This window comes from Condylura cristata, unplaced genomic scaffold (assembly GCF_000260355.1).
Source record: "Condylura cristata isolate star-nosed mole 26May11 unplaced genomic scaffold, ConCri1.0 scaffold00058, whole genome shotgun sequence".
Classification (NCBI taxonomy): domain Eukaryota; kingdom Metazoa; phylum Chordata; class Mammalia; order Eulipotyphla; family Talpidae; genus Condylura; species Condylura cristata.
In genome coordinates, this window is record NW_004567159.1 from 120,014 (window position 1) to 129,885 (window position 9,872).

Sequence of the window (9,872 nt, forward strand, 5' to 3'; positions counted from 1 at the left end):
GCGAGTCTGCGAGGCGCCGGCGGCCGGCAGCTGCTCCTGCGGGTGCCTCGCTGGGGCGCGAGGGTCAGCTGGCCGCTCTCTTCCCCCACTTGGCGGGAGGCCGCGGGGAAGGCACCGGCCGGCTGGGGCGCGGGCAGGTCCTGGCCGCGCTGAGCCGGGTGGGGCAGCCGGGGGTCAGGGGGGTCAGGGCTCCGGCCGCCCAAGCCCCGCCGCCCACGGAGACACCTGAGCCCACTCCCTGGTGTGTCCAGGGACGCCGCGGTGTGGGCAGAGGGAAACCAGGCGCCCCAGCCCAGGTGACCGCAGCCGCTGGGCAGGCCCCGGCCTCTGGGCCTGGCGCCAGCCCGGGCACCCGCCAACCCGCCGGGCGGCTCCTCCGTCCCAAGCCTCTGTTCTCTCACCCCTGAGGAGAGCTGCAGCAGCCCCCAGACACCCCGGGGTGCCGCCCGACCCGTGCAGTCCAGGCAGCGGCACTCGCGGGCACCCCAGACATGCTTGCCTGGCAGAAAAGAGGAGGCCCGGGGTGCGGCCCTGTCACCCAAGGGGTGGGCGCACCGCGGGCCAGCATGCCTGTGGGGCCGGGAGGCCAGGCCCGCCGCGTTCCCAGCAGATCTGGGCCGCGGCTCGCCGTCCCCCGCTGAGTCCAGCCCCAGCCGTCCGTGCACAGGGCTGCCCTGGGGAGACACGGGGCCGGGGCTGGCCCCTTGGGGCTGAGAAGGACCTTCACGCGGCCACCGCACTCCTGCTGGGGGTGAGTGAGCGAGTGGTGGCCCCGTGGGTGCTGACGCGCCGCCTTAAGCTGGGGGGGTGCTGGCTTCCCCCGCTGCTGGCCTGGGGCGCACCCCGGGCACAGGCCTGAGAGTCACGTGTGCAGGTCGCCTCCCTGAGGGCCAAGAACGGGCACTCTGCTTGGCGCAAGGGATAAAATCCCAGCAAGAGAAGCCTACCGCCAGGGGTCCACCCTCCCCTCGTGTGGGCTGCGTGGACGAGGCCGGCCCTCCCCTGGGAGGCCCCCCTGGCCTCTGCACGTCGCTGTCCTGAGACATGGCGCCTTCGGGCCAAGACAGAGGGTCCTGGCGCCCAGAGCAACATCAGCGCATTGTGGAAACTGAGAAGTTCCAGCAACATCAAATCCCAACATCTGGCACCCTCTGAAACTGGTCCAGTTTCGTTGCTTCTGGAAGAAGCACAAAACACAACTCTATTTAGAGAAGAAAGTCAGTGAAACCAGAAGGGACACGGACACTGGAATTAGCAGCCGGCAACACTGGACAGAGCAGGGCTGGGCGTGGCCATGGTGGCTTCAGGGCTGCGCTGCAGCTCAGACCCCGCCTGCCCCTGGGCCCTGCTGGCTCTGCTCCTGGTCCACCCGGGGCTGGTCCCAAGATCGCAGGGAGCCCCAAGCCGGCCGCTCCCGGCACCAGGAGGGGCAAGGGGCGCCCCGAGTCTCCCAGGAGAGGGCACTGGAGAGCACACTGCTGGGGACCCAGTAACCGCGGCATGAAGCGTTCACCTGCTCACACCTCCCCCGGCTCCACACCTCGCTGCGGGACCCACAGAGGCTGCTGCGAAGCACCCCCACCCCCAGCCACACCCCTCCCTCACCCCGGGAGGGCCCCCGCGAGGGCTGGGCTGAGCGGCACTGGGTCCCCTCCAGAGGCCCCTGGGCCCGGCCAGGGCCACCCCTGTGCCTAGCAGAGGGCACAGCGCGTGGTGACTCGGGGGTGCGCCCCAAGGAGTGGAGGGGTAAACTTGGCTCGGGGCAGAGCCTCTGTGTGGAGGTACAGGTACGGGTGTAGGCCGGGATGCAGGCACGGGGGTGCAGGTGAGGGTGCAGGGATGGGGGTGCAGGGGGTGCAGGTGCAGGGCGCTACCATGGGACAAGGGGAGCTCTCAGGAGACAGCGACCAGTCAGAACCAGACACTGGCCAAAGAGCGCAGCCGCCCTTGCCCCTGCCCCCAGGGGCGTGACCCCCCGCTGACGGCGGCTGGGGGCCTGGCAGGCTCACCCACGATGACCTAAGGAACTGTCTGGAGCGCCCGCGGGGGCCGCTCCCTGGGGCGGGGGCAGGTCAGGACCCCGGCAAGGTGGGGGCGTGGGGCTGCAGGGGAGGGGTGCCTTCCACTGGACTGGGCGCACCCTCCTGCACACCCCCCCCCCCGCTGCCCAGATCGGGGGCGCATCGGGGGCTCGCAGGGACGGGGCTCGCTAGGCAGCTGTCAGGGCGTCCTGCGACTTCAAACTGCTGCCTAATCCCTCCAGCTCCGCCGGCGCCTTACGTAACCAGCCCGGCACCCGGAAGGTGGTGCGAGGGAGCCTGGCTGTCCCCGGGTGACCCCCACATGTCTGGACCGCAGGCCTGCTGGCACCAGGTGCCCTTCACCTGCTCCCACAGACTCAAGCCACCCGCTGTGCACCCCCAGCCAGAGGTCCGAGCCCAGGGGGCCAAGCCAGACGCGGGGTGCCCCAGGCCAGCCCACCGCCAGCCGGCCTCCTGGGTCCCCGCAGCCTGGGGTGAGCCCCGCCGGGTTTGCTGGTAGAAAGCCGCATCTCCCCCAGTCCGCTGGGCAGCCGCAGGCTCACAGCGAGGGGTCCCTCCCGGCCAAGCCCTGGCAGTGGTGGGGTGCTGCGCTGGGTCCCCGCTCCTGCAGGCCTCACTGGCCACCGCTCGGACCCCGACACACCTCTGGGCTCCTGGGCTCTGGACCACATCGTGCTGCACACTCGCCCTCTATTCTCCTTTGGCCTTTTTCGAGTCGTCTCCCCTGCTCCCCGTGCCCCCCTAACCTCAGCGGCCTCACACTCCACTCATCTTTGGAAGTGTCTACACGGCCGGGCCTGCCGCATGGTGCCCGCCGTCCTCTCCCCGATCTTAACGCCCCGAGGTGGACAGCCCGTGCTCCCGGCCGCCGGGCTGCGGGGGAGGAGGGGGAACACGGGGGTCAAGGGATGGGGAGTGGGGAGGGGGTCTCGGGGAGCTGGACTGCAGGAGCCCGCACAGCCCCGGCTTTGGGTCGAGGGCTCCTTTGGGTGACTCCTGCCTGCTTTTAGCATAACGAAACGCCCCTGTCCAGGACCCGCTCACTGCCCCGCCCCCAGCGCGGGCGCCCCGCCCCTCCATCCAGGCCACGCCCCCAGCGCGGGCGCCCCGCCCATCCGTCCTCCCCACGTCCCAAGGTGTGCCCTGGCAGGTGAGGCTGCTTTCCTGCGGCCTTACTCTGCTCTCAGAAACGACCGTGGCCGTTTTTCAGGCCTGGTCTCCACACCTGCCACCTTTTGCTAACTGGCTTATTTGGGTTTTATACTGTGAAGTGTGTGTTTCTGGAGAGCTTGGATGTTAATCCCTTATCGGGTTTATATTGGGTCAGTATTTCCTCCTGTTCAGCAGGGTGACTATTTAATCCCAGTATTTTTTTTCTCTCTATAGAAGCTTTTTAACTTGAGGTCATCCAGTTGTTTATTTCTGGTTTTAATTCCCTTGGGGGGGGAGGGAGGGGAGTTACCAAAAATATCTTTATTATTGATATAGAGGAACGCGTCCCAGTGTTTTCTTGTTGCAGATTTGTGGCTCAATCTTTAATGTAGCTGGAGTTTATTTTTGTGCATGTGTTGGTGAGGGGCCCACTGCATTCTCCTGTGCAGTTTATGTAGGAAATTCTTCTGTCTTCCCAGTACCATTTAGAAGAGTCTGTCTTTTCCCCATTTTATGGCCTGGTGCGTTTCTGGTAGAATTGTACTGGGGTAGGTAGAGACTCCTTTCTGGACTTTCTTTTCGGCTGCTCCATGAATCTGTTTTTGTGCCAATACCATATTGCTCATTTTTTTAAATTTATGCATACAAGAAGTGGGGTGCAGGCCATAGGTATGGGGGGTGAGAGGGTTCCCCAGAGACACAGCGGGGTGCAGAATAGGAGGATCCACTGGATCCACTGCTGAGGGGGCAGCGGGAAACAGGAGAGGTCTGCTGCGCCCTGGGGGTCCCTCCCTGACTGGGGTCGACTCACTGGGATCACAGCCTTGGGCCACCGGGGAGGCCCGGCAACACAGTACTGTTTTATAGTGATGTGTGACGGCAGGGAGTGTTAGTGAGACCAGGTGTGGCTACCTGTGTGGCCAGATACGGGCAACAGCACAATGACCGGGCCAGGCCTTGCAGCCAGGTGCACAGCGCCAGGTCAGCTTTCTGGAACCGAACCTGAAGCCTACCGGAGAGGCATGATCCCCTGGGGCTCTCGCAGTGGCTGCGGGGGCCGCCCTCAGGGCTCCGTCTCAGCCGCTGCCAGAGCCATAAACTCTGCTTGCTCGGCCCTTCTGCCTCCCTCCCGCCTTGCAGCTGGTCGCAGAAGTTGAGACCAAGCAGGAACATGGTGCCTGCATTTCTGTCCTTTTCCTCGGGGCTGCCTTGCAACTCGAGGTCTTTTGTGGTTCCATGCAAATTCCAGTAGTTCTCATTCACTTTCTTTGATGGGGAACACACATCATTTTAGCAGGAGAGCCGCTGGGTTGTGTGCGGCTCCTGCCTGTGAGCACGGCTCTCTCCCATCGCCTCAGGCCGCCACCCTCTTCCTCTCACGGCATCTGTGGCTCTCACTCGGGGGCCCTTGCCGGCCTTAGCTAGGCTGACTCCAAGGCATGTAGCTCTTTTGAAGCTGTCATAAATGGAGCGTGCTCTTCATTTCTTCCGCCCCTTGCTCACAGTTTATACCTGAAAGTTGTGGACTTGGTGTGTTGGCTTTGCCGCCTGCCACTTCGCTGTATCCATGTACTGTGTCCAGCCACCTTTCGCTGCGTCTTTGGGGTCTTCTATGTATAATACCGCACCTTTGCACACACTCACGTGCTGCTTCTCTTCGTACTCGGAGCCTTTCTTTCCTGAGTTTGTCTCATCGCTCAGGCCTAACCTCTAGTACCAAGTTAAACAGCAGCTCTCCCTGCCTGGAGACACCAGCCGCTGCCTGGAAACTGCACCCTGCCAAGCACAGCTTCACTGCACCCGGTGGCATCAGACCACCTGCTTCCAAACAAGCCGCAGGCCCCGCCGCCCGGGCTTGGGCTGAGCACACCTGGGGACCAGGGCACACAGGTCAACCCAGCACCGCTCTGGCCTCAAATGCAAGTGAACCCTGGCATCACGGACCCCCTGGCAAAGGAACCAACACCCAGCCTCGCCGAGGGGCGGACAGGAGACTGGCTGAGTGCCGCGTGCCATTGACTGCCAGGGCAGGAGAACACGGCTGGTAGCACCCAAGGGTGCAGCCCACAAGCCCAGCCCGCAGCAGCACTCAGCCCACAGTGGGGGAGCAGGGGCAGAGCTCACCGATGGAGTAGCCCAGCTACTCCAGGAGCACAGTGGTGGGAGAGGAGACCCACGCCCGGCCACACGCGGCTCCAGGCGTGTGCCACTCATGCCCACTAGCCACGTCCTGACGGGTTCCAGGTGGTCACTGCACGGCGCGGTGCGCAGCCTGGCTCCGCGCCAAGTGGCCCGCCTTGCCTCTCTGTCTTGAGTGGATTTGGGTGGTTTCTCCCCTTCACCTGCACCCGAAGAGTCACACCCACACTCTGGCCACTCAGAGGAGGAGACTGAGGCACAAAAGGGCAAGAGGTCACCATGTTAACCCTGAAACCAGAGGCCCAAACTGCCCACCCGGCCTGTCCACAGCTCCAGGCTCCAGGCTCTGCACTCTCGCTCACCGTCCTGCGGGCTGGGTGCACAGGGAGGGACCTGGTCTCTCCAGCTCAGGCCTGCTCTGTCCTGTCTGTGTCCCGTGGACAAAGGTCGGCCACCAGGCCCAGGGCAGGGCCCGGAGCTTCAGGACCCAGGAAGCTGAGGGGTGGTGAGCCCCACTGACAGCCCGCTGTCCTGCGCCTGTTTGCAATCAGGACGGAGCAGAGACGCCCCCGCTGTGACTGTGGGAGGCTGGGGGCAGGGCCTGCCAGGAGCAGCGGCCAGAACCACAGACCTTCGGCTGGAGGCGGGATGGAGGTGGGATCAGAGAGGCCTGGGTCCCCGCAGCACGTGATGCAGTGTCGGCCAAGCTGGGGGAGAGGCTGGACCGGGCCAGAGCTGGGGCACCCTGGGGTGGACAGCTGGGTGACCACAGTTGTCAGCAACTGACCTAGTGACGAAAGGTGCCCCCAGCAAAGAGTTGTCCATACTCAGGTATACACAGGCACGCAGTGACGTCACCTGGACCCACCGAGCGTGAGGGGCACCCCCCCCCCCCGCCAGCTGCTCTGCAGACTGAAGCCTTTCTTCCTTCCTCACCTAGAAAACACCCAGTGGGCCTCCCTGGTGCCATGGCGGGTTACAGCGCAGCACTGAGAAGCAAAAGCCACTTCAGCGTGAGTTCGATCCCCGCCTGCCCCGGAGGTGACCACAGGACACGGCAGACCTCTCCTGACCCGCCCGCTGCCCCCTCAGCAGTGTGCTTCGTCAGTTCTGTCTATTCTGCCCCCCACTCTGTCTCTGGTGGGTCCTCTCACACCCTACAGCCCACTTCTGTATGCATAAATAAATACATCTTTTTACAAAAATAAGGAAAAAAAGCAGCATTCTGCCTTAGCATATGAGTCAAGGCTCCCGGAGAAGCAGAACCCAAAGTCGACAGGAGCCGCTCGTTGCGAGGAATCAGCTCAAGCATGGTGCGGGCTGTGCCCTGATCTGCAGCTGGGACAGACACCCACGAACAGCTGAGGCCGCTGTCCCAACCCCGGGGTCTGCTGCAGACCCCCCGTCCCGAAGAGGGGGCCTCTGGCGTGACGCCGTCCTCACCTGATCAGGTGTGGCCCAGCGGCCAGGGAGGGCAATCTGCTTCTCTGACACAGATGCTTGTGTCCTCCTCCGAGACTCACAGGAACACCCAGAATCATCTCTACCTTGCGGAGGCAGCGTGGCGTGACGGAGAGGACCCAGCCAGTACGGCTGGTCTCAGGCTGGGGTCCGGCTGTCTGGCTTTGCTGGCCCAGACCCACCCAGCAGTGAGCCCAGCACTCCCTTCTTGACAGGGCACCTGAGAGCTGATCCTGGCAGACGGGCTGTGACGCTGCAAGCGGGGTGGGGCAGCTCTGGGTGCCCTGGCCAGCCGGAAGCCTCCGGACGCCGTGGCTCCATCCCGCGGGCAAAGTGGCTGCCGCCCTCTGAGTGCGGAGCGCCCGGCCGCCGGCAGCTGGCGAGAGCTTGGGCTCCCTCACACAGGCGGCCGCCCAGGGACACCGCTGCCTCCTGCCAGGGCCCCAGGCCCGGAGCAGTCCGGCAGCCGGTCCGAGGCGCCTGTGCCCACTCTGCCCCACCGGCAGCACAAGGCCAGGCGACCGGCCAGGGTGCACTGTCCATCACAGCTGCGTCCGCCTCGGTAATCAAAGACTCGGGGCACGGACCCCAGAGACAGGTTAGGGCACAAGAAACACCGAGACTGAGCACTGGGGTGCTTTGGTGTTAAAGGCTTTTGTGGGGACCCCGGCACCCAGCCCAGGTCCCCAAACTATCGCCACAGCGAGGGAAGCGGGCCCGACCAGACCCTCCGCTGCTGGGCTGGGCCCGGGCGCTGCCACGGCGCCAGACACACAGGCGAGAGCAAGGTCGAGACAAGGGCGAGAGAAAGGGGCGGCCCGGACGGGGCACGGGCACTGGGACGGGGCCAGCTCAGCCTCGCAAGGCGGGTGGACATGCGCCCCGGGGCAGACCGATGCCGGCCGGCCAGCGGCGTCCACCTCTGGAAGGAGTCCGGGGGCGCATGGACCCAGGGAGGGCGGGGAGTCCACCTCCAGGGGGCGCGGGCAGGGGAGGCGGGGGCCCAGCCTGGCCCGGGCAGGACCGGCCTCCTGGGGCTGCTGCTGGGCTGGGGGAGGCACACAGAGGCCCCAGGTCAGCGGACACCACTTAGGGAAAGGCAGACCCAGGGGCAGCGGGGCAGCGGCAGTAAGAGTGCCCAGGCTCCAGGCCCCCAGAGGGGCCGGCCTGGGGGTCACAACGGAGGGGTGGTGCCCGGGGTGGGGGCTCAGTGGGCTCCCTGGCAAGGACCCTGGAGGCAAGGGGCGGGGGAGGCCCGCTGAGCCCTCCGGCGGCACCAGCTGCTGCTCTCACCACACGTGTTTAAGGTGCTGTTTTGCGCCAAGCAGCTGCTGCCGGCCGCTCCCTCCATCCCGGCCGCCAGTGACTGCAGGTCCGCAGAGGCTGGCCGCTGTCCCGCGGCCGCAGGTCCTGACTCGCCGGGCGGGGAGGCGCAGCCGGCTCAGCGCCAGTCTCATCCTGCCCTCTGCTGTCGGCTGAGACAAGGCGCAGGGCGGCCCTGCGCTACTGGGCAGCCCCCAAAAGGCACAGGCCCCCCCCCCCCCCCCCCCGCCCTGGGGGGGAGGGGCCAGGTGGGCCAGATCCTTCCGCCTCCACCTCCCTGCTGTGAGCTGCCCCTCTCGGGCCTGCACCCGGAACCCCCATCTGGTAGAGGCTGCAGGATCCAGGGGGCTCCCAAAACCAGAGCACCTCGGCCACGCCATGGGGTGCAGAGGCCACCGGCGTGCTGGCTGGGCAGAGGGGCTGCTCGGACGCGGGCCCCGCCCCACCCCGCGCCAGCGCCAGGTGGCTGAGGTGCTCGTCCTGGCAGAGCAGAGCCCGGGCCGCTCAGAAGCTGGAGTGTCGGGGTCTGCAAAGCTGGGGGCCACACCTCTCCCGAGGCCTGGCCCCTCAAAAGACCCCCATCTGGCAGCTCGCCCTGCTCTGCCCTCCCGCCAGCCCCGGGCGCGGCCTGTGCCATCGGCACTGTCCTTAGTGAAGGCCACTGGGGTGGGTGAAGAGGGAGGGGCGTGGCCCGGCCAGTCTGCAGGCCTGGGCGACACCCCGCAGCCACGACCGCCGCAGTTTGGAAGCCGGCTGGAGGCTCCACAGCAGCTGGCCGGCAGGGACACGGCCACCGCCCTGGGGTCACTGCGACCACTCACGGGCCATCAAGGCTGGCCGACCTCAAGAGGCTGGTGGGGGGCAGCACCGGCTTGCAGGGGTCGGCCCGGGTCCCCGCGGGGCCGGGAGGGTTGGGGCTGGGCGGGCCGCGGGACCCCGGAGCTGCTCCCCGCCAGGTGGGGCCGGCCCTCGCCGCCCTTGGGGAGCAGCATGATACCAAACCCGGCCCCCCCCACGCCTCGGGCCTGCGGCCTTGCAGCGAGAGAAGCAAGCAGCGTCAGTGAATTAAACACACTCAAAGGAGCAGTTCCCTCTCGCCCCTCCCTGTCCTCGGGGCCCACAGGGGCGGGCGTGGGGGCGGGGGGGTGCATCTGCCCCACTCCGCGGAGCCCGGGGGAGGCGCCTGGGCTCAACCGCCCGTGCGGGGCGGCGGGCCTTCCGGGGCGCCGTCCAGTAAATCGCCCTCTGCCTCTGCAGCGCGCCCCACGGGGACGCGGCGGGGTCAGCAGCTCCTGGCCATTCATAGAGAGCGGCAGGCGGCGCCAGGCGAGCAGGCCCAGCCTGGGGGAGCTCCGCGCTGCACCCCAGCTTGTCTACCAGCCTGGGGGCGCGTGGCGGTGGCGCCCAGAGTTCGGTCACTGGAAACGAAGCTGCTCTCCAGAGCACGGGAGTCGCCTCAGACAGCTCTGGGGTTGGCGTGAGCACGTGGACACCCCCAAAGCGGCGCCCAGTGCCCAGCCGGAGCCGGAGCAGAGCCCTGTGGGTGGCGTCGGGCAGAGCGGCGAGGCGCGGCCCCCAGCGAGGGGTGCCCACTGCTCCCGGCCGGGCCTCCTGGCTCTCTCCCGTTCAAGTACGCCACCCTCCTAAGCCCAAACAAAGGTCCGGTGTGGGGGGCCCTCAGCCGCAGCCCCAGCCTCTGGCCGGAGCAGACCTGCCGCCCGGGGAGCACCTGCGGGCGGCCGCGGCCGTGCGGAG